This window comes from Oryctolagus cuniculus, chromosome 15, assembly GCF_964237555.1.
Source record: "Oryctolagus cuniculus chromosome 15, mOryCun1.1, whole genome shotgun sequence".
NCBI lineage: Eukaryota > Metazoa > Chordata > Mammalia > Lagomorpha > Leporidae > Oryctolagus > Oryctolagus cuniculus.
In genome coordinates, this window is record NC_091446.1 from 77,734,340 (window position 1) to 77,760,560 (window position 26,221).

At 51.5% G+C, this 26,221-nt stretch overlaps 1 protein-coding gene and 1 non-coding gene across 5 annotated transcripts in view; both read right to left on the reverse strand.

Moving 5' to 3' along the window:
• LOC127488765 (glutamate receptor ionotropic, delta-1) overlaps positions 1-26,221 on the reverse strand; it is a 754,955-nt gene that overhangs the window by 677,242 nt on the left and 51,492 nt on the right. The gene's annotated exons all lie outside the window — the stretch shown is intronic.
• MIR346 (microRNA mir-346) lies at positions 7,884-7,943 on the reverse strand. The gene has a single exon (NR_162611.1). It is a non-coding gene; the product is annotated as a microRNA mir-346 (primary transcript).

The window sequence follows — 26,221 nt, forward strand, 5'->3', positions numbered from 1 at the left end:
CCTTCCAGACTTGCTTCAGCCCCCAGATCCCTCCCCCACTGGCAGGCACCTGCAGTAAGTCAGAAGGCCGAGTTAGGCCTGGCCTCAAGGTGGCCGTGTTCCCCTCGCTAAGGACACAGCTCCCACTGGGCAGCCCCTCCCTGACTGTTGCTTCCTGCTCAGGTCCAGCAACTCTGCCCCCTCGGACACCAGGGACAGGGCAGCCCTTCGTGACTGCTGGTCCCCAAGGGCTTCCCCATCCCTGGCTGCTTCCTCTTCATTCAGCTCTGTGCAAAGTCCCTTTACAGGCAAAACACTAATTCACCTGCAAAGCTGGCAGGGCTGGACTTCAGCAAGGGGTTCACATAGTCCTCTCTGAGGTGGGCCGAGTGCTAAGACAATGAGGTGGATCAGAGACTTGGCTGGCTACATCCAAAGTAGGCCACTTCGTGATGGCTGGCAGAGTCTGCAATGACAGGCCTCAGGGCTCCAGCCTCAGACCTGTGGGCTCAACAGTTTTATGTCTGACTTGGTAGAGGACAAGGATTGCCCCTGGCTCCACTCCCAAGACAGTTACTACAGAATCTGGTATCCAAAAAGACCTGGGCCGTCTGGAATCACGGGCCATAGACTGATCCCTCTAGGACACCACAGAGATGCACGGGAAGTCACAGGTGGAAAAAGCTCACCAGAAGTCTCTGGGAGCCAGACTTGTGTTCAGCCACTGCTGAGCTTGGTACAAGCCTGCGGACTGAATTCCCAGGATGATACACTCGGGAGAAGGAGAGAGACACAGGCCAGACGTCAGCTGAGGGCTGTTGCACCCTGGGCTCCATATTCGGGAGGACAGGGACACTCAGGGAAGGTGTGCACAGGGGCCAGCCAGGCAGGTGTGCACAGCACAGAAGTCCATCTCCCATAGGGCAAGGCTGAGGGAGCCAGTAGGAACCAGGGAGGCGGCAGGCTAAGTGTGAAGGTGACATGAGAGCCAGCATCAGACACCTAAAAGGATTATCTCCAGGAAGATAAAACCCAGCAGAGCGGTGCCAAGGACTCTCGCCCTCTAATCCAATTAAAACAGCCTGCAATCCACAGAAACAAAAGGCATCCCAGCCACAGCCCAGGCAATGAGCAGAAAACAAGCCCAGCCTCCCCCACCCAGGGCCTCCCAGCACCAGCCAGGGCCTGCTTGGGATCCGCCCTCCAGCCCCACAACCCAGCTTTTCTACCCCCAGTGAGGCTGCTAAATCCCACAGCCAAACAGGAAGGCTCAACAGAGAAAACTCCAAGATGAGAAAACAGATAAAAGAAATCAAAATCCCTTAGGTCCTATTTAAAAAAAAAAAAAAACACATACACACACACACATTTTCGTAGGAAGTCACTCCTAAAATAGATTCACAGAGCACAAGAAGATTTGGGGGGAAATACTACAAGCCATTTTCAAAGAGAAAAAAATACTACATTATATCAATGGAACACAGAGTTCAAAGCAAAATTAAAATCCCTGAGATTCTAATAAAACCACTGTTGGAAAGTATAAAAACAGAACTGGCACTGTCAAAAAAAAAAAAAAAAACTGCAGGTGAGTCCATTATTAAAGCAAAGCCAGGCTGTTATAACGAGTAGCCCCAGAGTCTCAGGGACTTCAGCCAACCTACACTGTCCTCACCCTCCTGGGTATGGCAGGCTGGCTGGGTCCCCTGGCATCTGTATCCCAGGACCCAGGCCAAGAGGTAGCCCCCACCTCTCAGGGCAGAGGCAAACACAAACATGGCAGAGCCATGGCATGGGATGGTTCCTAGAATTTCCATATGCAAGAGACTTATGTCACTTTCACCCCATTTCATTGGCCCAGGCAAGTCACATGGCCAGGAATGACATCATCAAGGCAGCCTTGACTCCTCCCACAGACAGAAGTGGATACTTTGAACAATAAGGCAATCTTCTATACATATGCAGACTATAGGGTAGATTTCCAAAAAAGAAAAAGATTTATTTATTTATTTGAAAGGCAGAGTGAGAGAGAGAGAGAGAGAGACAGAGACAGAGATTGAGATTCCATCCACTGGCCACTCCCCAAATGGCTGAAACAGCCCAGGCTAGGCCAGGGCAAAGCCCAGAGCCAGGAGCTTCATCCAAGTCTCCCACATGGGTGCAGGGGTCCAAACACCTCAGCCATCTTCCACTACTTCCTCAGGCCATTAGCAGGGAACTGGATCAGAAGTGGAGCAGCCGGGACGTGAACCAGTATCCATAGGTGATGCCTGTATCACAGGCAGAGGCTTAACCCATATGCCACAACACCGGCCCCTAAAGGCTTCTTTCTCATGGGAAAGAGGACACAGAAAAGAGAAAAGGAACATTAAACAAGGACCCAACAGTGGGGTAATGATTCCCACAAAAGACAAAAGGAACTGACAACAGCTGATCTCTGTAAGCCTAACAGAAACGTTCCTGGGGCTGAACTGAAATGAGCAGGTCATAGCCAATCTCAGGAAGAGTTCATACACAGAAATTAATGTTGGGGCCAGCACTGTGGCATGGCACGTAAAGCCGCTGCCTGCACCACCAGCATCCCATAAGAGTGCCAGTTTGAGCCCCAGCTTCTCCACTTCCAATCCAGCACCCTGCTACTGTGCCTGGGAAAGCAGCAAAAGATGACCCCTTGTACCCATGTGGGAGACCTGGAAGAAGCTCCTGGATCCTGGCTTCAGCCTGGCACAGCTCTGATCATTGCAGCCATTTGGGAAGTGAACCAGCAGATAGAAGATCTCTGTCTCTGTCTCTCCCTCTCTTCCTGTAACTCCGCCTTTCAAATAAAATAAGTAATTAAAAAAAAAAAAAAGAAATGAATGCTGCACCCATCACTGAATACAGGAGTTCCCCGATCTGCCATTTTTCTTACCTGCTGTCAACCGTAGTCCAGAAATTCTAGTGCTGGTCTAGGCTCCTACCAGATAGAGACCCCATTCCATGTATTACATATATCGCCATAATTGTTCTGTTGTGTCGGCAGTTACCGATACTGATCTCTTACTGTGCCTCATTTATAAAGTGAACTTTATCATAGTATGTGCAGTAAAATGCATCGCATAGGTTGGGGTCAGCACTCTGGGTCGTTTCGGGCACCACTGTGAGCACTGGAACCTGTGCCCTGCAGATGAGGGAGCCCACGACTGCCCGACAAGGAGAGGGAACTGTTCTGACGGGGAAGCAAAACAGAGAGGCTGTGGCCTCACAGAGGTGGAGGCTGATGGCTGCATGAGACTGGACACAGGACCACAGCCCGCAAAGTTGGGGACACCTGCAAGAATACAGTCTTGTTTCCATTAGTGACCCCAGCCCCCTGTGCCCCAGGAGGATGTCCTCGGCTGACTCCTTTGTGAACTGTCAGCTCTTAGAGTTCACCCAAAAAGCGTAAAGAGCCTCTGTTGCCAGACCTCAGTGGTCTTTCTCTCTCTCTCTCACTGTCCCTCCCTCCCTCTCTGTCCCTTCTGTCTCCTCCCTCCTGTCTCTCATCAATCTGCACCTGCCCCCTCTCCTCCCTCACTTGTGTATGTAAACTACTTGCATGCAGAAAACTAAATATCTCTCAATTATTACAGAATATTATTAAACCACATAAATAACACATAATTATACTTGTCCATAATTATGTAAATATCAATGTATAAATTTAAAAACATAAAATAGCAGGATTTAAAAAAAATGACAGGGAAGCTTGAGCACTGCCAGCAAGGGAGGAGTGGGTCTGAGCCTTTCAAATCTGAAATCAAGTTAATTATGCCAAATTCAAACAGGGATGAAGTCCAGCAGGGAGTTGCATCCCTAACAACGTTGTCTGCGGCTGTGTGTGCACACACGTTCGCAGATGCAGGGTGGGTGGAGGCAAAGACAGGAGGGGAGAGTTAAGCGAGGACAGTGGAGTGAAGAGAGGCAGCAGCCGCTGCAGGCTACACCCTGACCTCCTGGCATAGCCAGCTCCAGCCAGAAGGGGTCCCTCAGCAGGTGCCTGCCTCAAGTGGAGACCAACGCAGAAGCCCATGATCACCTGGCTCACTGTGTGTTTTGTGTTTTTGCTTGGGCTTTAATGTGGAGCTAAATGAGGCCCTGGGACACTGCTCCTCCCAAACAGTGCAGAAATGGCCTGGGCAGGCTCTGAGCCTACACTGCAAGGCACCACTCACCCAACACCACTGGCCAAGCCCCACCCCCAGGCTCTGTGCACACATTCCCCCCTGGGGGGGACAGTGTTACCCCAGTTTTCTGGATGAGGGGACTGAGGCTCAGACGAGGCTGAGACTTGTGTGGTAACAGGGCAGAGCCATATCTGAACCCACTGCTGTCTGAGCTGAGAGAGGCAGGGCAGCCAGGACCCCAGCAGGGGACAACGATGGGCCTCAAAGCTGTCCTTGGGGCTGCCTGCTCATGGTGAGAATCTAATGTATGAGGCTCTTAACACTGGGTACCGAGACATGCTCAGTCACTTGTCATTCCCCAGGAGAACAGAGACTGCTTCAGCTCTGCTCACTTGGGACCCCAGGACCTGGACAGCGCCCAAGGCACCGGCTGGGAGATGCTCCATCAATGATGAGAGGTCTGTGCCACATGCCCCTGCTCCAGGCTTCATCTGACCAAGTCCAAGCTTCCCTTCTCCAACCTCTGAGCTGGATCAGTGAGGAACTACGTGTGGAGCAGGTAAGGAGGAGGTGACCACAGTGCCAAAGGCCAGATCCTGCTACTGTAGCAGAACCCCAGGCCAGCCAGCCTCCCAGGTCCTGAGCAGGTGCAAGTAGGTGGCACATACATATATGCATCTGGGAAGTCACCAGCTTACAGGCCGCGCCCCAGAGGTCACACATGGCTGCCTTGCTTGGCACAGAAGCTCAGGACATGGGGCAGAGGGTCTGTTATAGAACAGCTCTGCCCAAGGAGTTCACTCCATGCCCACTATCCACCCAGCAGTTTTGTATTCTTTCTAAAAGTATTTCCTGATTTATTTTTATTTATCTGAAAGGCAGAGAGGCAGACAGAGAGAGACACAGAGTCAGAAATCTGTCCCCTGGTTCACTCCCCTAAATGCCTACAACAGCCCATACCAACGAGAGACAGGCCAAAGCCAGGAGCCAGTAACTTCATCCAGGTCTCCCATATGGGTAGCAGGGACACACGTCCTTGAGTCATCACCTGCTGCCTCCCAGGGTGCACACCAACAGGAAGCTGAATCAAAAGGAGAGACAGGAGACAGACACAGGCACTCCAATGGGACACGCACGTCCCAAGCTACATCTTAACCACTTTGCCAAATGCCTGCCCCGAGGAGTGTCACTCTTCAGGACCAGTCTTGCTCAATGAAAATATTATCATGGCATCTGCAGGTGGCAAAACAGAGGCTCAGAAAGGTGAGGCAATTTGTCCCGTGCAGCACAGCCAAGAGGTGACCGTGGTAAACCTGGCCCCAGCACTTGTGCTACTCTCCCATTGCCTCAGGGGACTCCTGGGAGGTGGAGGAAGTGGAAAGAGAAGAGAAGAGGAGGAGGAGGAGGAGGAGGAAGAAAGGGCTGCTGTGAGGCAGAAAGCAGTGTCCAGGGGCTGCCTCTCTGAGCCCTGCTGGGACTGAGTCCAGGCAGCTCAGGGCAGCAGCCCAAGCAGGGCAGATCAGAGAGGCAAACATTGCCTTCCCGTCTGGCCCAGGGCAAAGCTTCTCCTCTGAGATTCTAGTACCTCTGAGCCACGGGGCTGCCAGGCACTGCGCAGACCTTTGGGGATCCAGGAGCTACTGGGGAGGCCTTGCTCCTTCAGTCCAGCCCTCCAGCCCCTCAAGGCTCTGCAGGACTGCGGCCTCCCCAGTCCCTCACTGCCCACCTTGGCATGGTGGAGAGAGGCGGCTGGAGCACCTTGTACGTCCGCCCTGGCGCTGTCCAAGGTCCTTCCCTCCTACCCTCGCCACAGCCCCGCCTCCCTGTTAAGAAATGGAACCCGGGGAAGTGAGACTGTGGGCCTGATGGCTGCGCAGGGGCCTGCGACATGCAGACCCTGGCACTGTCCACACCAAGCGCTAACCACAAGTCTGCATCGCCTCTCCGCGTGCCCTAACGCCAACAACCCCAACCCCTTCCAGAGCCCGGCAGGCTCGCTCGCCAGCAGCGGCCCACCGGGGCCCCGGGGAACTGAGAGCTGGAAAGCCCCCGGGCCAGGCAGGAAGCGCCCCGCATGCGCCCCCAGGCCCGCCCCGCAGCCCTCCCCCTACCCAGTGCAGAGCTCAGCCCGGGTAGAGGCTGCTGCGTCTGTGGGAACCCGGGGCTCCGCGCGCCGAGAGGGAGTCAATTTATTCCGGAGAAAACATCTTTGTTCAGCGAGGGAAGGGAGCCATTTCCAACAATTTAATGCTCTGTTCGCGGGCGCGGGTGCTGGGGCGCCGCGCAAGGCTTGTTCTTCGAGGCAGAGCGCACATAATGAGGCTTCTCACTGCCGCGGCCCGCCGCCGTGCCAAAACCCGGGACGGTTATTTATCCATTAATCTGACATTACACCCCCTGCATTTTATCTGCTTAAATAAATTTGGTGGTTAGAGGGTGTGCCTGGCGCAGAAACCCCTGCGTGCCGCACGCTACCCTGGACCTAGTGGCCCCCACTAGGAATGGGGAGGCCCCAGGGAGGATCACGTCTCGCCTTCCCAGCCCCTCTACACCCAGGCCCGGCGGCACAGCCCTCCAGACACTGAATGTCCGCAGTCACTGGTGAGCTTTCTCCCAGCAGAACAAGCCGCCTCCTGTATGTCACCTACAGTAGGCAGCAGAGAGCAGTGGGAAAACCTAATGAGGGTCCCTGGAATCCTGGCTGTGCCACTTGCTTGCTGTGACCTCGGAATGTCATCTTCCCATCTCCCAGGGTCCCTGGGAGAATGAACTGGGTGAATATTTGTGCAGTGCTCAAAACAGTGCCTGGCATAGATCAAGGACTCAACAGGAGTTTGTTTAAAAACATCGATTTTTAAAATCCAGGATGAGTGTCCCACCACCACCACCTCACTTGGTCAAGAAGGTGGGGGGGGGGGGTCACAGAACAAAACATCCCACTGCTTGAAAATGCTTGGTTCCCATTGTACACAGGAGCAGAGCAAAAGCCAGCAGGGAAGGGACCTGGCCAGGATCCCCAGCAGAACCAAAAGCAGAATCCAGGCCTCCGACCCCCCAGGTCAGGTTATTCTCTCTCTCTCTCTCTCTCTCTCTCTCTCTCTCTCTCTCTCTCTCTCTCTTTTTTCTTTTGTTCTCCAGCATAGAACAAAGGGATGCCCACTCACCTCACTGTCACTGAAGGTGTGACCTAACTCTCTTCCCTACGCTCGCCGGCTGACCCCCACAACACAACCGGCTGGGTACTGTCCTCGCCCATCCCCGAGAACCCGGCCCTGCCAGCAGGTGAAACCCATGCCCCTGAGACTTCAACACCCCCCACAAACACACACACACACACACACACACACACACACACTCTGCTGTCTGGCAACCCCTTGCCCATTTGTCCTTGGTGTGTCATTCCTTGCTTGCATCCTCGGGTTCTCTGTGGTGTCGCCTTGGCCCCGAGACTTACCGGATCTCCCTGACTGTCCTTCTCCATGCCTTGACACCTCAAACTCTCACCCACAGGGCTGAGTATCACCCTGCCCACAGGCTGGAGGTCAGCCTGGGCCTTGCTCTCCCACTACCACTGCTCCCCCAGGCCCCCGACCCCCCCCCCCACATCCCTCCAGGCCCTCCCCCTGCACACTTCCCAGAGGCCAACTACTCTCCCTACAGGAGACTTCCACGCTGCCTGTGGACGTAGGTTGGGAGCGAAGCGGCGAGTCTGTAACCAGAGAGAAGAGCTGTGTCCCACGCAGGAGCCACTCTGCCCAGGCAGCTGCAGGCCCAGCCCCTGCCTCCTTCAGAGCAACAGAGAGGCAGGCATGCGGGCAGACAGACGCCCAACACAGAGACCTCCCAGTGCTCGTCTGCACCACCACCTGGCTACTCAGACTAAGAACCCCTCCAGCCTGCAGCCCAGGGGCTCCCCGGGGAGAAGGGCTGCTCCCTGGCTCCTGGGGAGACTCCCTGACTATAGCCACCTGACACCAAGGCCCGGGAACCGCCAGGTGTGACATGCACTTTCTCAGCCCTGTTCTTTTTAGACACATTTAAGCGAAATGAGTGCCACGGGCTCCCCAACCACACACCAGTGGCTCAGACCCACTCAACAGCCAGCCTGGGCCAGTCCTTCATGTTGGATGGCCCACACTGCCCAGTTCCCAGCAGGTGTGAGCTCCCAACAACCCTGCCTTGGGCATAGCACTGTCTTAAAGAATTGCCCTTGGGGCTGGTGCTGTGGAGTATCAGGTAAAACCACCACCTGCAATGCTGGCATCCCATATGGGTGCCGGTTCGAGTCCCGGCTGCTCCACTCAGCTCTCTGCTGTGGCCTGGGAAAGCAGTAGAAGATGGCACAAGTGCTTGGGCCCCTGCACCCTAGTGGGAGACCAGAAGATGCTCCTGGCTCCTGGCTTTGGATTGGCGCAGCTCTGGCCATTGTAGCCAATTAGGGAGTGAACCAACGGATGGAAGACCTCTCTCTCTGCCTTTCCTTCTCTCTGTGTGTAACTCTGCCTTTCAAATAAATGTATCTTAAAAAAATTGCCCTCACTGCACCCCCTCTTTTTCCTCTTGTCCCATCCTCATCCCGCCTCCTCCACTGTCCATTGCTGCCATTGAGAAAGTGATGTGGGCCCTGGATCTTGTGAGTTTGGGATCATCTCAGCTGTCCCAGCCCTGACAACCTGTGCCAGGCACTGTGTCGGGAGCTTTAAAAATCCAAGACCCACTTGGGAACAGGCCTCCCATTTTACAGATGGGGACAATGAGGCTCTCCCACAGGCACAAAGCTTCTAAGTGGCCCAGCCTGGATATGAACCCAGATGTACCTGAGTCCCAAACCCCCAACTCTTAGCACTAGCCCTGCCACGTGGCTGGGAAGCTCGGGGATCTGTGCTGCCCCATGCATGAAATCAGACACCGAGTCCCACTCCTGCAGCCACGTGGGAAGGAGGGGGGACAACCCAGTGCGGCAGGCCGTGGATTCTGATCAGGGCCTGTCTTCCTTCATGGCCGTTGTGACTCACCTGTCATTGGCAGCGAGAGGAAGCCAACCTTTTACAACAATGAAAGGCCACTCCTGATTAGACATCACTGCGAACCTCTCTGCTCATCAATGACCCTTCTGACCTCCCCACCAGGGACGACCCACAAACACCTGTGACCCCAACCACAGCCAACCCCAGTGCACAGCATTCATCAGAAGGTTCCCCAGTACCCCCTCAATCCTTCACGCCACGGAGCATCCATGCACCCAGCATCCCCGACTACCCCCAAATGCTTGACTAACCCCAACGCCCACACCAGACTGCCAAACGCACTTCCTGGCTTCCCGGTACCCTCTCTCCCAACACACACACTCCAATCCAGCCCAGGTTCCTACATCACCATGTGTGAACAGGGTACAGAGAAGAGGATCCTTTCCCAGGGCAGGGCCTCCTGCCCTACCCTAGATCCCACATCTCTGATGGGCTGGGTTGGTCCAGTTCCCCAGAGCCTGCCCGGACCTGCTGAGAGAGATGCAGAAAAAACAGAAAAGACCCACTTGGCCCCTGCACCGTGGCTCTGTGGTGGCCCCAAAGCCAAGAGTAGCAGCTTTGATGGTTGCACCTCTCAGACTCCCAGCTGGAGAAGCTGCTGCCCACATCGCCTTCTTCCGAGCCCACCTACTTTTCTGCAGGGCCATGAGACTGGGAAGCAGGGTCCACCCAACCCCTAACCTCCCAAAGGTGGGACTCTCCCCCAGCCCCCACAGAGTTCCTGTCCTCAGAGCAACAAGACCCTGCCAGCACAGCCTGCACTCCCCCTACCCTCGACAGTGCCTGCCCCCAGTACACAGTAGCAAACATGAGTTGAGTAAGCACATGGGTGGCGAGCCTTTACCAACTGTCTCATGGGACACTAGCATTATCCCAACTCAAGGAGAGCAGCTGGGGGTGGGGGGCAAAAGCCACGCGCCATCGACCAGCAGCGATGCATTCATGCTCAAATCTGCCCAATCCTGGCGCCCCTGCTGTCTCTGACCCACACAGAGCCCATTCAAGGCGGGTGAATGGGCAGTGACAGCTCAAGGGAGCCCCGCCCTCCTCAGGACAGACCCGGACTTGGTCTCTTCCTGACACGAAACTGCAGCTCCAGGAAGTGCAGGCGGCAGCCCCTGCATCTCCCTGGCAACCCAGAAGCTTTTGTTCACAAAGAATGGAGCTGATTCATCCCCCCAGGGTGAACACCAGGGCCTGTCGGCAGGGGAGCAAGGTCTAGACCCTGCCTGCAGCCTGGAGCCTGCAGCAGCCAGGCTGGGCTGGGGAAGGGGTCTTTCGTGCACTGCCTGGGCAGGCAGTCCCCAGCGCCCACTATACCCACAGGTCAGAATGCCCAGGCCACAGCTCAGCTGGGAGATGGCAAAAAGGCCCCAAAATCCAGCCCACAGTGCAGAAGCCTCAGTCCCAGCCCCATGTACAGCCCCAGCCCCCCTATCTGCTCATCATACCCCCTTGGCCCCGGACACAGGGGGGCTCCCGACACATGGCCCTTGGCAAACCCCAGCACCTGTTCTCCATCCCATTCCTATACATGCAATGCACAGCCCTCTCCTTCCTGACCCACCCCCAGGGATTTCTTCTAACAGAGGCCCTGAGGACGAGGACACCTCTGTCACTGCTCCTGGGCACCCCACAGCCCCATGTCACCCCTGCCACACAGTCTCCCCCATGAAACTGTCCCATTCTTCAGTAACGACTGTCCCTCCACTACTTGGAGAGCTCCTGGGGCAGGGGACAGGGCCCGACTCCACTGAGCAGCCCCAGCCCAGCAAGCAAGGTCATGTTGGGGAGGAGATGCCTTGGAAGCTGTCACTCATGGGAGAACACAAAGCATCCACTGTCCACGGCTACTGGCAAGAATGCCCCACAATCCCTCCACGCCTCTGAGTCAGGCCTGGCAGGTGCCCCACTCCAGCCAATGAGATGGAAGCAGCTGTGGTGAGCCTTGGTTCCAGGTAGAAGTCGTAGAACTGGTTCTTGCTTCCCTGTTCTTCTCCACCAGTAACCAAGAGCATCCCCATTAGCAGCTACGCGCCAGCCTGGTTCCTGGAACCAGGAACATAGAGGACAGGAGCAGAGCCCAGGCCAGCCCCTGATGGACATGTAGCCTGGGTAAGAAACCAGCCAGTCACAGAAACACAAAGGTTGCTGGTTACAGTCACCCAGGCCAGCCTCTTGGGACTAGTGCAAGCAGTAGGAGGATAATGCGGCCTGCGGGGGTCGCCGACACCCCCAGCTGGCTTTCCATGTGGACTGACTGCCATAGTAAACACACAACCAAGCTTGGAAAGGGAAGAGAAATGGGGGGGGGGTGCTAGAAAGATGGAGTTTTTTGGTCAGTGCCGTGGCACAGTAGGTTAATCCTCCACCCACAGCGCTGGCATCCCATATGGGCGCCATTTCTAGTCCCAGCCACTTCTCTTCCAATCCAGCTCTCTGCTGTGGCCTAGGAAAGCAGTAGAAGATGGCCCAAGTGCTTGGGCCCCTGCACCCGCATGGGAGACCAGGAAGAAGTACCTCCTGGCTTCGGATCGGCGTAGTTCCACCCGTTGCAGCCATCTGGGGAGTAAACCAATGGAAGGAAGACCTTTCTCTCTGTCTCTCTCTCTCTCTTTCACTGTCTGTAACTCTACCTCTCAAATAAATAAATAAAATCTTTAAGAAAAAAAAAAGATGGGGTTTTGGAAGGCAAACAGAGGTGGGTTCAATCCAAGCTCAGTCACATCCGTAACCTTAACCAAGTCCCTTCTCTTCAGACCTCAGCTCCATAGCCTGAAACAGGTGCAACAAAACCTGCTTCCCAGTGTCCTCAAAATAAGAAGAGTCCAGCACTGCGTGCCCAGCATCTTGGGACCTCTCCCATGCCCATGCCTGCTAGAACCTTTAAGTTACTCCAAGACCCTGGGCAGTGGGGGCATCTGAGTCTGCTTGAGCCCCCCAGTCCTGGCATGGGCACACTCAAGCACCATCCAGCCAGCAGGACAGGCTGTACCTGAGAGGGCACCTCCCTTCACCCACACATGGCACAGAGGGGCCCCAGGCACCGGGGGTGTGAGCTCACAGGGGTCACCAAGCTAATGCATCCACAGACCCTCCCCACCACACACTCTGAGACGCCATTCTTGCCTCCTCCAGGATACCTGCTTCCTGGCCTGCATCAACAGCTTTTGTTGGATACAAGTCCTCTTGTCCTCATCCTCAAACCCCTCCTGCTCCTTGGTCCTTCCCTCCCTGGTCAGAACTGACCCTTTCCCTCTGTGTTCTTGAGTCCAATTCCCACACCGGAGGCACTCTGGGAGCAGGCTGGCAGCAACTTCTTGGAGGCAGGTGCACACCTATGTGGAAGCCCTCTGGGGCGGGGCACAAGAGCAGGGACCCTGGAAGAGCTAAGGAGGGCATCTCTCAGACTGCAGCACATCACTCAAGGCCCTCACTGCTCCTTTCTGTGTGGGCTCCACTCCGACAGCAGTGGGGACCTGGGGCTTGTCGGAATGCCCATCAGCAGGCCCTGCCATGCAAAGACACGAGCCAAGGACTTCTCTGCACAAAAAGACATGGGGATTGCACTTGGCAAACCCCTCCTTGGTGCCAGGCACCCTCCTGAGGGCTTCACAGGTACCTGCCATACAAGCTCAGCAAGAGACCTGCCATGATCTCTGTGTGACTGTGTGTGGGCACCCAGCTCCCCGTAAGGCTCATCCGTGGGTCCTGTGACCCTGAGCTCCAGCTTTCACCTACAGCCCCCTCACAAAGGCAACCACGCTCTTCCCTGAATGGCTGAACAAATCTACCTTGATCTGTAGAGCCCGGAATAGCACTTAAACCTGCATTCAATGAGCAAGATTTCCAATGAAGCTAATTCTTCATCTTTGGAAAAAGAAACACAAAGTGTCTCCTCTGTCTGAGCAGCAGCAGCTCCTGATTAAAACAACTGTGGGGCCAGCACTGTGGTGCAGTGGGTGAAGCCATGGCTTGTAATGCAGGCATCCCATATCAAGTGCCGGTTTGTGTCCTGGCTGCTCCGCTTCTGATCCAATGTGCCTAGGAAGGCAGCAGATGATGGCCCATGTGCTTGGGCCCCTGTCATTCAGGTGGGAGACCTGGATGGCATTCCAAGCTGTTGGCTTCTACCTGGCTCAGCTTTGGCTGTTGTAACCAACTGGGGAGTGAACAAGCAGATAGAAGATCTCTCTCCCCCACCCTTCTCTCAAATAATTTTTTTTAATTTTCCAATTTGACAAAAACTATAAATACGCAAGCCCAAGAACCTCATGAAACCCAATCACAAGACACATAAAGCAGAAAACTACATCCAGGCACATCATAATCAAAATGTTCAAAACCAGGGTAAAGAGGTTAAAAGCAACCAGAGAAATACGACATTTACAGTCAGAGGAACAAGAATGACTGCGTGTTCCTTTCCAGAAACAATGTAGAAATGGGCAGGCATTGGGTGCAGCAGTTAGAGCACCACTTGGGATTCCTGCATTACCTATCAGAGTTCCTGGGTTCCAGACCAGTCCCACTTCCAATTCCAGTTTCCTGCTAATGTACACCCTACGAGGCAGCAGGTGAGGGGAAAGTACTGGGTTCCCTACCACCCATGTGGAGCCCTTCATTGAGTTCAATGCTGTTGGCTTCAGCCTGGCCCAGCTCTGGCTGTTGCAGGCATTTGGGGAGTAAAACAGTGGATGGAAGATCTATCTATCTATCTATCTATCTATCCATCTTTGCCTCCCCCCATCCCCCATCTCTCCACCTTTCAAACAAAACAAAACAAAAAATGCAAATTTTTTAAATACAACAAAAGACAATGAAACACCTTTTAGAAACTGAAAGCAAAATAATTATCAACCCGGATTTTTATACCCAGCAAAAATATATTTCAAAACAAAGGTGAAAGAGGCTGGCAATGAGGCAGAGCAGGTATAGCTGCCACCAGGCATCCTATATGGGTGTCAGGTCCCATCCAAGCTGCTCACTTCTGATCCAGCTCCCTGCTAATGGCCTGGGAAGGCAGCAGAAGATGATCCAAGTGCTTGGGCCCCTATACCCATATGGGAGACCCAGAAGAAACTCCTGGCTCCTGGCTCCTGGCTTCATCCTAGCCCAGCCTGGCTCATATGGTCATCTGGGGGCATGAACCAGAACACAGAAGATCGTCTCTCAAAAGTGAAGCAAAATGGCAGAATAGGCAGCTCCAAGTTCTCCTCTCCCTGTAGAAATATTTTAAAATAAAAAGAAATAAGCAGAAAGTTCCAGAGCCAACTTTTTCAGAACTCTGGAAAATGGTCACAAGTTTTGGACAACTAAGACAATACTTAACCAACAGTGGGGGAGGGCAGGGCTTAAAATTTCAGGAAAGCATCATGGTGGTTTAACTTGCCCCTGACCCACCACTACCCAACCCCCACCCCCAGCACGGCAGTGTCTTGAAGTGAGAGACCCTCATCACTGACTCCAGGGGCAACAGAGAAGATCTTATTGTCGAGCTGCTGGGTTTATCTGTTGCAGCCTGTCTAGGGGCCACCTAAAGGATCGATGTACTCATCTCTGTTTCACCTAACTCAGACCAAAAAGAGGTAGATGTTGCTCAAAATTCTGCAAAAACAAACTAACTACTTACAAACACAAGGACAAAAGACAGAGCTGAGACATGCAGGGGACTGCCCGAGGCTGGGAGGACGAGTCAGGTAGATTCTTTGGGAAACTGGGACACAACAGCACTATGGGAATTCAAAAAGCCACACCAGGAATATAGTAAAGTGCAGGCTCCGGGAAGCCCTGAGAAGGCCCTGAGCTGTCACCTCCGGCTGATCCCAGGCTGTGCGGAGGCGGGAAGGGGCTCCCAGCACAGAACAGATCTGTAAACTCTGAGATGGGCAGGTATTTCCGTTTTTCTCGTTGCTACTGTTGCTGTCTTTTATTTGTTTTTAGCTCATGACACACAAGAAAATACCTGTGAAAACATTAGCTGAACACAAGCTAAAAGATTCTAGATATCAGTGACCACACAAGACAAGAAATACAGTCTTCACAAAGACAGTCTGGAAAATCACCTGAAAATGGAGTAACAAAAAAGCATCAAGCCTGGGAAAGAGGAAGAATCTGACTTCCAGAATTTTAATACTATAAAATCCAAATTCTCCAGTTTTTTTAAAGGCATACAAAAAATAGGAACACATGGCCCAGTCAAACGAAAGAAATAAATTTACAGAAACCATCTCCAAGAAATCCTAGACACCATATTTACTGGAGAGCAACTTTAGAACAACTGTCTTAAATATATTCAAAGCGGTAAAGGAAGACACAGACAGATAACTAAAGGATTCAGGAAAATCATATACGAGCAAAATTAGAATGTCAATCGAAAGTTAGAAAGTATGTTAAAAAAAATCTGCAACTGAAATGAAAAACACACAGGAGGGGTCGGTTAAGATAGCAGATTTGAGCACAAGAAGATTCAGTGACACTGACGACAGGACAATGAAAATTACCAAGCCTGAGACAAAAAAAAAAAAGTCAACTATCCTATGTGACCTATGAAACATCATCAAACAGATCAGCACAGCTATAGTGAGCATTTCAGATAAGAGAGAGAGCAGGGGGCACAAATAGTATCTGAAGAAAGAACAATATTTGCTAAAAGACATGAATTCTAAATTCAAGGGTTGGTGTGAGCATTCAGCCTCATGGTTAAGACGCCTTCGCCCCGCCTGGGAGCACCTGAGTGCAACTTCAACTTCTGATTCTACCTTCCTACTACTGCAGACCCTCAGAGGCAGCAGTGATGGCTCAAGTAATGGAGTTCCTGTTATTCACACAAGGAACTTCCTGTTCCCAGCTCTGGCTTGGCTTCTGGCTCAGTCCCAGCCATTGCACGCATTTAGGGCGCGACCAGCAGACAGAAGCTCTCTCTCAAACTCTCCCTCGGGGCCAGCACTGTGGCATAGCAGGTAAAGCCACCACTTTTAGTGTTGGCATCCCATATGGATGCCGGTTCAAGTCCTAGCTGCTCCACTTCCAATCCAGCTTTCTGCTATGACCTGGGATAGCAGTAGAAGTTAGTAGAAGTTGGCCCCTGCATTCGTGCAGAAGACTGGGAAGAAGCTCCTGGCTTCTGGCTTCAGATTGGCACAGCTCTAGCCATTGCAGCCATCTGGGGAGTGAGCCAGTGGATAGTAGACCTCTCTCTCACCTCTCTCTCACCTCTCTCTCTCTGAAGTAAATAGTAAAAAGTAAAATCCAATGAACTCTCAGTAAAATGAACTCACAGACACATACAGTTTAATCATTATGATAAAACTGTTGAAAGACAAAGAGAATCTTGAAGACACAAAAAAAAAAGAAGTACCTGGTCACGCACTAGTGGTCCTCACTCCATCTCTTGCCCCGGACACACTATAACAGAGTATCACTCACTATGCTGGAACAACAAGAATGCGTTGTCTCACCATTCCAGACAGAAGTTTTAAATTGGGGTATTGGTGGCTGACTCCTTTTAAGGACTGTTAAGGGAAGAATCCGCCACAGGTCCCCATCTTTGGCTTGTGCCTGGTCATCTTTACCCTGTGTCTCTTCACGTGGTCTTCCTTCTACACATTTCCGTCTTCTCTAGCCAAATTTCCCTTTTCATAAGGACACCAGTCGTGTTGGATTAGGTTCTACTCTAATGAACTCATCTCAACTAATTCACCAGCAATGACCCCATTTCCAAACGAGGTTACATTCGTAAGTACTGGGAGTTAGAATGTCAACATACTAAATTTTTTAAAGAACACAATTCAACACATCACACTCCATAGGATTTTTTTTAAGTTTTATTATATTTCTTTGAAAGGCAGAGTTAGAGAGAGAGAGAGAGAGAGAGAGAGAGAGATCTTCCATCTGATGGTTCACTCCCCAAATGGCTACAATGGCCAGGACAGGGCCAGGCCAAAGTCAGGAGCCAGGAGCTTCTTCCAAGTTTCCCACGTGTATGCAGGGGTCCAAGGACTTGAGCCATCCTCTGTTGCTTTCCCGGGCCATTAGCAGAGAGCTGGATCGGAAGTGGAGCAGTCAAGACTCGAACTGGTGCCCATATGGGATACTGGTGCTGCAAGCAGCAGCTTAACCTGGGGCACCACAGGGCTGGCCCCCTTAGTAAGATTATTAGTGAATTGCTCATCAGAAATAAGGTAAGCCAGAAGGCAATGGGATGCCATATTTGAAAGGCTCAAAAGAAGGGGGAAAAAATACAAAATTAAGCAGGAATTCTATACCCAGCAAAAATGGCCTTCAAAAATGGAAACATGATGCTAAGTGGAATAATCCAGAGGATAAACACTGTGCAATTCCATCTATATAAGGTATCTGGGTTGGCCAAAATCAGAGAGATGCAAAGTAGAAAGGTGGCTGCCAGTTGGTGGGATGGGGAGTAGGGGAGGAATGGGGAATTATTGCTTTGCAGGTAGTGTTCCTCCTGAGAAGATGAGAAATGCTCTAGAGATGGAAAGTGGCGGAGGCTGCACAGCCATGTGAATGTACACAAAGCCAGTGAAGTGAGCCCATGCCAGGTCCCGATCCCAGACTTCCAGACTCCAGCACTGTGAGAAGCAAGTTTCTTTTATTTGCAAACCACTCTGCTTATGGAACTTTTGTTACAGCAGCCCACACTGAGACATCAAGCCAACGTGCCCCATGGTCACAAACGCAAACAATGATAGAAAATTAAATCCGACAATCCATAAAATGATGACCTAATATGAACAAGTAGTCTTAACCTGCAGCGATGTAAGTTTAATTTAACACTCGTGAATCAATTAACATATGCTATGGCTTGAATATGCTTTGAGTGTCCCTCAGGGCTTCACATAGTAAAATTTAATTCCCATTGTGAGGTGCTGAGAGGGTGCAAAGTTAATGTGACCACAGGGTTCAGAGCTGGGCCCTTGGAGAAGTGAGTAGGACTAGAAAAGATCATTAGGATGCAGTCTGAATGACTGAATCCTGCTGGCTTTACAGAGAGACCTGACACACGTGTGTACACACACACACATGCACACTCCTTGTATGCTCTGTGCATCCTCAGGACTCCTCCAGATGAGACCCTTGGAACTTGCACTTCTAGAAGTGTGGCCCAGTATAAACCTCTTTTCTTTGGCAAATAACCTGCCTTGGGTATTTCATTATAGTAACTAAAAATACACTAACACGGGAAGAGCCAAGATGGTGGAATAGTGAGGACATACACTGATAGTCTGGGAAAAGACAGGTTGATAAAAGAGGAATTACAGTAATTACAGGGAAAGACTCGGGGAAAAAAATGCAGAGGAAAATCTTCCAGATCTAGTGAAGGTGACACAGATGACCTGCGGGGAGAGCAAGGAAGCCCACAGCTCCGAGTCTACACATCTGCGCTGGAAGGGGAGGTGAGCTCAGTAACTCGAGACATTGGCGGGGGAAACAGCAGACAGAGCCTAGAGGGAACTAGGCTTGAAGCCCCACTGGGGAAAGTTCACCAGACTAACTACAGGAGAGAATAAAAAAAAGGCCATAAAGCAAGCCTCAGCAAATTTAAAAGAATTAGAATCATACCATGCAGCTTCTCAGACCATAAAGGAATGAAGTTGGAAATTAGCAACTCAGGAATCCCTTGCCCTGACTGTTGATGAACAACTTAATACGTTATCCCTCTTAATTTTTTTTGTCTGTTCTACTTAATACTATTGGTTTAATTCTGGAATTAATACACAGTTATTCTTAAGTGTTGAAACTTAACTGAAAAGTGATCCCTGTTAAATATAAGAGTGGCAATAAGAGAGGGAAGGGATGTACAATTTGGGACATGCTCAAGCTGACTTGCCCCAAATGGTAGAGTTAGAAACATACCAGGGGATTCCAATTCAATCCCATCAAGGTGGCATGTACCAATGCCATCTCACTAGTCCAAGGGATCAATTTCAGTTCACAATTGATCAAAATGAAAGGACTAAGAATCAAAGGGATCACATAAACAAGACTAGTGTCTGAAAATACTAACCAATAGAACAAAAAAGGGAGAGAACGATCCAACATGGGAAGCAGATACACAGCAGACTCATAGAATGACAGATGTCCTAAAGAACACTCTGGCCTCAGAATCAGCCCTTAAGGCATTCGGATCTGGCTGAAAAGAGAATATTAAATATAATTTTAAAAGGAAACTTGACATTAAAAAATTATAAAAGAATAATTAAAGTACTGTTGAACTGGTTCCAAAATAGAAATTAGGAATCAGAATAAAAATCCCTAAATAGACCTAATTGCACTTGAGAATTTAATGCATTACAAAGTAGGCATCAACAAACAATGGGAAAAGGAAATGTTGGTTAATAAATTATGCCAGTCATTTTGAGGAAAAGCAGTTAATTCAGAAACACGGCACACATCACTCACCAAAAATATACAAAAATATGATTAAAAGGTCAGAGAAGTGCAATGAACAAAAAACCTAGAAGAAAATATTTATCTGTTCTTTGGAGGGAGTGCACACTTTGCAAGTTTCCCTACTTGTAAAAGAAAATACAGCCGGCGCCGCGGTTCACTAGGCTAATCCTCCGCCTTGCGGGTTCTAGTCCCAGTCGGGGCGTCAGATTCTGTCCCGGTTGCCCCTCTTCCAGGCCAGCTCTCTGCTGTGGCCAGGGAGTGCAGTGGAGGATGGCCCAAGTGCTTGGGCCCTGCACCCCATGGGAGACCAGGAGAAGCACCTGGCTCCTGCCATCAGATCAGCGCACTGCGCCGGCCGCAGCGCACTGGCCGCGGCGGCCAATGGAGGGTGAACCAACAGCAAAGGAAGACCTTTCTCTCTGTCTCTCTCTCTCACTGTCCACTCTGCCTGTCAAAAAAAAATAAAAAATAAAAAATAAAAATATAAAAAAAACAAAGATTTAAGCATATGAAAAGTGCAGATGCTTTGTAGAACAGAAACAAGAGAGCTCATCTGAAAACATGTGTGGTGCTGTGTCAGAAACCAAAAGCTTGCACAAGTGCTGCCAAGATGCCCAGAGATGAACAGGCTGAACAGAAACGTACGCATGAGGCAGGCTCATTAGTAAACACACACAAGCCATCAAAGACCAAGGCACTTCCCATCCATGAAAACAGCACAAACCAAAAGCAAAGTTCTGGCGCTCGATGCCAATCAGATCTTCCTGCATGCACTGATGGGATGCAATCCCTTCAAAAACAGTCCTGCGTCACCTTTGCATACACCACGAAGACACCCATGCTTCACCCAAGCCTCCGCAGAGACGACTTCTAGGTGCCGTTGGACACGACACGATTTGTAACGTGGAGAACTAGAAACCCAGCTAAACCTCCAACAAAAGTGGATGTTTAAATAAACGAAAGAGCATCCACTTAATGGCCAATTTATGCAACCATTGAAATGATAATTATGAAAACTCTGTAGCAACAGTGAAAAATGTTTACAGTATAATAAAGAGAGCTGTAAGCAAAACTGTGGTTCGTGCTGTATTAAAAATATGCCTATAGACCAAAGACTGGAAAGGAACACAGAACATGAAAATAGAATCATTAGGTCTGGTCTGTTACTTCAATTCCAATTAAAGAGCATTTTGGTGAATTACAGAAGGCTCAAAGGAGTTTCTCGGGCTGTGCAATCAGCCTCCCCTGCCTCTCTCTCCCTGAGCTGCAGAGACCCTGAGCTGGAGCTGCAGGGTCACGGGTAGCCCCTGGCTCTCCTCCAGCAGGCAAAATCCTGTCCTCTGCCGTGCTTTTCCTGGAATGTCTGAAACACCCTCCCTGCCTCCCTGGAAAACTCCCCAATGTTCAGTACTCATCCAGGAGCTCTGTATGCGCCTGTGGGCTTCCTCACCTCTCTCCCCTGCTCCATACAAACTCCACCTCCACACGGAGCTGCTGGCATGTCCATCTCCTGCTCCTGGCCCAGGGGCTCCTTAAAGCAGTGGTACTGTCCAGCTGGGCCTCGGCAGCTCAGCACCAAGAACTGGTCCAACACAGAGCAGACACCAGTAAAGATGCACTCATCATCGATGCATCCTTGGCCTCCAACTGAATGCCAATCCTGGGTGGCACAGGGGAGGGTGGGCAAGAGGGATGGATTAGCCTCCCACCTTCTGGAAGCTCACAGATTAGCTGAAAAGGAAGGGAGTTCACACTGATGAGGCCCTGTGCGGGCCCATCCATGCTTTACCCCAGTCCATCCTCACCTGACCCTGCTGGGGTGGTGGATGTCTATCATCATCTCCACTTTTTTTTTTTTTTTGACAGGCAGAGTGGACAGTGAGAGAGAGAGAGGCAGAGAAAGGTCTTCCTTTTCCGTTGGTTCACCCTCCAATGGCCGCTGCGGCTGGCACACCGCACTGATCCGATGGCAGGAGCCAGGTGCTTCTCCTGGTCTCCCATGGGGTGCAGGGCCCAAGGACTTTGGCCATTCTCCACTGCCCTCCTGGGCCACAGCAGAGAGCTGGACTGGAAGAGGGGCAACCGGGACAGAATCCGGCACCCCGACCAGGACTAGAACCCAGTGTGCCGGCGCCACAGGCGGAGGATTAGCCTATTGAGCCGCGGCGCCGGCCATCATCTCCACTTTATGCAAACAGTCTTCAACACACTCACAGAGGAGTGAGTGTTAGACATAGTGGTTAAGATGCCATTTCATATGCCTGTGTCCCATATGCAGAGCGCCTGGATCAGGGTCTCTGCTCTACTCCCAACTCCCCAGCTTCCTGCTAATGCAGGGGGCAGCAGACGATGGCTCAAGTACTTGAGTCCCTGACATCCACATGGGAGAGCCAGTTTAAGTTCCCAGATCCTGGCTTTAGTCTGGCACAGCTCTAGCTGTTGCAGGCATCTGAGGAGTGAACCAGTAAATGGGAGTTCTCTATCTGTGTGTGTGCATGTGTGTGTATGTGTATGTGTGCACGTGCGTGCATGCATGTGGACGTCTCTTTCTCTCTCTGCCTCTCGATAAATAAAATACATTTTTGTAACATTCAGGAGAAATATATATTATGAAAAAAACTTTATTTGAAATATTTTTATTTTTACACCAAAATAAACATTTTAGATTTCTATTTATTTAGCTTATTTGAGAGACAGAGACAAGACAGTCAAAGAGAGCTCCCATCGGCTAGTTCACTCCCCAAAAGCTCACAATGGCCAAAGCCAGAGCCAGCAACTCAACCCAGCTCTCCCACATAGGTGGCAGGGACCCAACTATTTGAGCAAGCACTGCTGGCTCTAAGGATCTGCCTTAGCAGGGAGCCGGAATCAGAGCCAGGAATTGAACCCAGGCACTCCGATAGGAGACCTGACATCTTAATCACTAGACCAAACACTCACCCCATACATTGATCTTTAACTCTGCTTTCCATGAAGTTTCTACATTCCCTTTGTAGATGCCCTGAGGAGCCCAAAGCAGTTACACCACCCTGTCGACCACAGGCCTATCAGATCCAAAGCTGGTGCCTCCACCTCAGCCTCGCTGTGCACGTCTGCTCCACCTGCTCCCCGCAGGGCAGAGGCTGGCTTTCCATGTGAGCAGTAAGAACTCAGTAACACTTTGCTAATACGGATTGCAAGGGCTTAGCAAAAAGCCAGCAGAAAATCCAGGGCTAGTCCCTGTCTACCCACGCACCTGCACAATCAGTGGCCACCACTGTTCCCCTGGCAGTGTCAGCGCCACCACAGCGGACAACAGGACAGACTCGCGGACTGAAGATCATCTCTAGGACACCAAAACGCCAGCAGCACTGACGCACCTCTGCCAGGGCTGCCCTGCCCTGCCTGGGCACCTGGGATGAGTGCAAGCTTGAAGAATGTCTTCCAAAAAGTCCCATCCACCCGACCCAAATGTCACTTTATGTGTGGATGTGATCAGTCAGGATGAGGTCCTGCCCTAAAGCCAATGCCTGGTGTCCTTGGAAGAAGAGAGGACCCACAGAGACCCACCGAGAGAAGGAAGTCATGCGAAGATGCTGGCAGAGCCTTGGGGGCAGGGGGGTGCTTCCCCAAGCCAAGGGATGCTAGCGAAAGGTAGAAGCCACCAGAGCCTGGAAGAGGCAAAGGATTCCTTCTGAATCACTTCTGGGGTTGTAAGCCACCCAGTGTGTGGGAATCACATATGGCAGCTCCAGCAAACTGCAACAGGAGGCCTGGAGGCTCCTCTCCTTAACAGAGTCCCTTGGAGCCTCTACCCTCGTGGCCTGCTCCTGGAACCACACACATCAGCCTCCTCGGGGTCCCAGCAGCAGACACTCGGGCAGGAATGAAGCTGCAGCAACTCTCAGACAGGAACGCCAGCACCCTCTGAGCCCTGGGACTCCAAACACAACGTATTCCTGGGGTCCACCCTCCTGGGTCAGCCGTGCCACAACCCTGCCCACAGAAGCATCTCAGTGTCGGGAGAGGGCCAGGAGGAGGAGACAGTATGGTGGCCTGGGACCCGGGGCTTCCTTGCCCCACCCTGACCTGCCTCCAGGGACCCTGGCAGATTCTGGCTAATGGACTTTCTTCTTTAGGTTGAAAGACACAAGCCCCAAATCGAAGCACTCCATCCATCTCTCTCTGCCACTGACACCCTTCATTTCCGTTCATTTTCCCTCCTGTTGTGCTAATGATGTGTGGCTAAGGCACAGCATAAAAGATATAAAATTATACAGCATTATCGGTCCCCTGAGCCTGCACACACGTGCCTTCCTCTCCAGCTCTGCCGACTCTGAGCAAGGGAACAGGCACAAAGCTTACCCACATCTAGAAGCACCGTGCAGAATCCCTACCTTCCCAAGCAAAGAGGCGACAAGGACCCCAGAGAGCTGGGAAGCAGATAGCCCCTGCCCCCACCCCTCACCTCCGAGCAGAGTTTGTCAGAACCATTGTCACCACTGTCCCCTTCCCTGGCCAGGTCCCTTCCCTGATCCATCCCTGTACCCTCTGCAAGGCCTCATCAGCACTTGCTAAGGGGCGTGGAACAGCAGCTGTTCTCCTCCAGTCCAGAGAACATGTTCCTGGGGTCTTCAGTGTCTTCGAAGGAGCCTCATGAGCCATTAAAGCTAAATCTGCGCTCCCCAGAATGGGCTCAGAGGCAGGCAGGGGCTCACCGTCTCCCTCCTGGGTCGCCCTGGCCCCTGCTCCACTTCTCACCCTCCCTGGCTCCTGGTCCAGCACTTGCTTCTCTGCTGAAAGCCTCACCTCGCTCATGCAGCCCCAAGTCTCCCCATCTTTAGCCCTCCTCATCCTGGCACACATTCCAGACAACGCCCAGGCATGGTCCATCCCTGATAGCCACCAAGGGCTGAGAAGTACTGTGGGGTGTGAGTGTAAACCTCTAATACTTTTTAGAGAATCGGATACAACCAATAGGTCCTTTTCCAACTTTCCCAAAATACAGTAGCCCACATCCACCCAGCATCTGCCTACAAGCCCAGGTGGTCAGGGACACACAGCTATGAATGAACATCTGATGTCCAAACCCCAATCAAGCTGAAAGACTTCTTGATGCGTGCCTTGATGTGATGCACTATGAGACACACAGCACCCCAACCACTTCTTCTTGCCACAAATGTCTTACCTGGGTCGCACCTGCCACCAGCTCCAACTTCCTGTTTACCAGCAGCAGAGCAGGTGGAGTGACAAGTTAAAGGACACCAAGAGAAAGCACCTGGCTAGATCCAGTAGGGGGAGGATGGAGTGGCAGGGCCGGGGGAGGGGAGTGCCAGACCTCTGCTACTCTGTGTCTCCCATGGACTACCAGCAGCAGGGTCGCTTAGAACTTGCTAGAAACACAGAACTACAGGCCCCACCCCAGACCCCAAATCACAATCTGCCAAGAAAAATGCCCAGCTGGCAGGGTGCACATGCCCAAGTCAGACAGGACTCATCTAAGTGAGGAGACTTATGGAAACAACGACCAGTCACCACACATGACCCTGGACTGAAGCCCAGATTGATCCCGTCTTCTATGACAGACATTTTGGGGACATCCAGAGAAATTTTAATATACATTAAGTGCTACATTCAATAAGTTAGGATTAGGCATGAGAGGCAAGAAAAATCCTCCAGCTGTTAGAGACACACACATAAGTATTTAAGAGTAGAAATGCCACAACGTCTGTAGCTTACTCTTAAATATTGCAACAGCAACAACAAAACTAGATGAAGCAGACAGAAGACAAAATGTTAACATTTTTACATCAAATCCAGATGCTAAGCCTGGGTGTCCATTACACGCATCCACTACCTATACATAAAAGTATTGTTTTATACCAAAAATTAGAAATAAAAAGAGCCTTTTACTGCATTAAAGAACTTTTCTAAGGGAAGGTATTTGGCATGGCAATTGAGGCGCCAGCTGGGATGTCCTACTCCTGCAATGCAGTGCCCAGGTTTGAGTCCTGGCTCCTCTTCCACTCCCAATTCCAGTTTCCTGCCGATGTGCAGCCTCAGAAGCAGCTCAAGTAGCTGGAAAAACCCATGTGGGAAACCTGGATTGTGTTTCTGGCTCCTGGCTTCAGCCTGGCTCAACCCCACATACTGCATCGTTAGAGGATTGAAGCAGCAGATGGAAGCCCAGTCGTTCTCTCCTCCTCCTCCCCCTCCTCCTCCCCAACTCTCCCTCCTCCTCTTCCTCTTCCACCTCTTATTCCTCCTCCTCCACCTCCTCCTCCTCTCTGCCTTTCAAATAAAGAGTTTTCTCAACAAAAACCCAAGACTGACTTGGGAAGAACTGACCTCAGGTCATCTGCTCACTTGGCAGGTGATAAGGGGAATGAGTGAGCAGGAGGAGAAAGAACGCACCTTTCTTGAGCACCTGTTTCCCTGCTGGGCACCTCCAGTGCTGGGGCCTTTCTGGAAACACCCTCTAAGAGCCACCTCCCAAGGTCAGCTCCAGGATTAACCAACCTCACCGCCATTGAGCTTCTAAGGACCCAACAGGCTTTCTCTCTGTAGTCTCAGATCTTGACTCCTCAGGACATGGCCCATTCCCATTGCCCACGTTCCCTCTGCTGCCGCTGGACATGTGTGCAGGTGTGCTCTGGTTGTGCCATGGGAAGATGCAATGCTGCA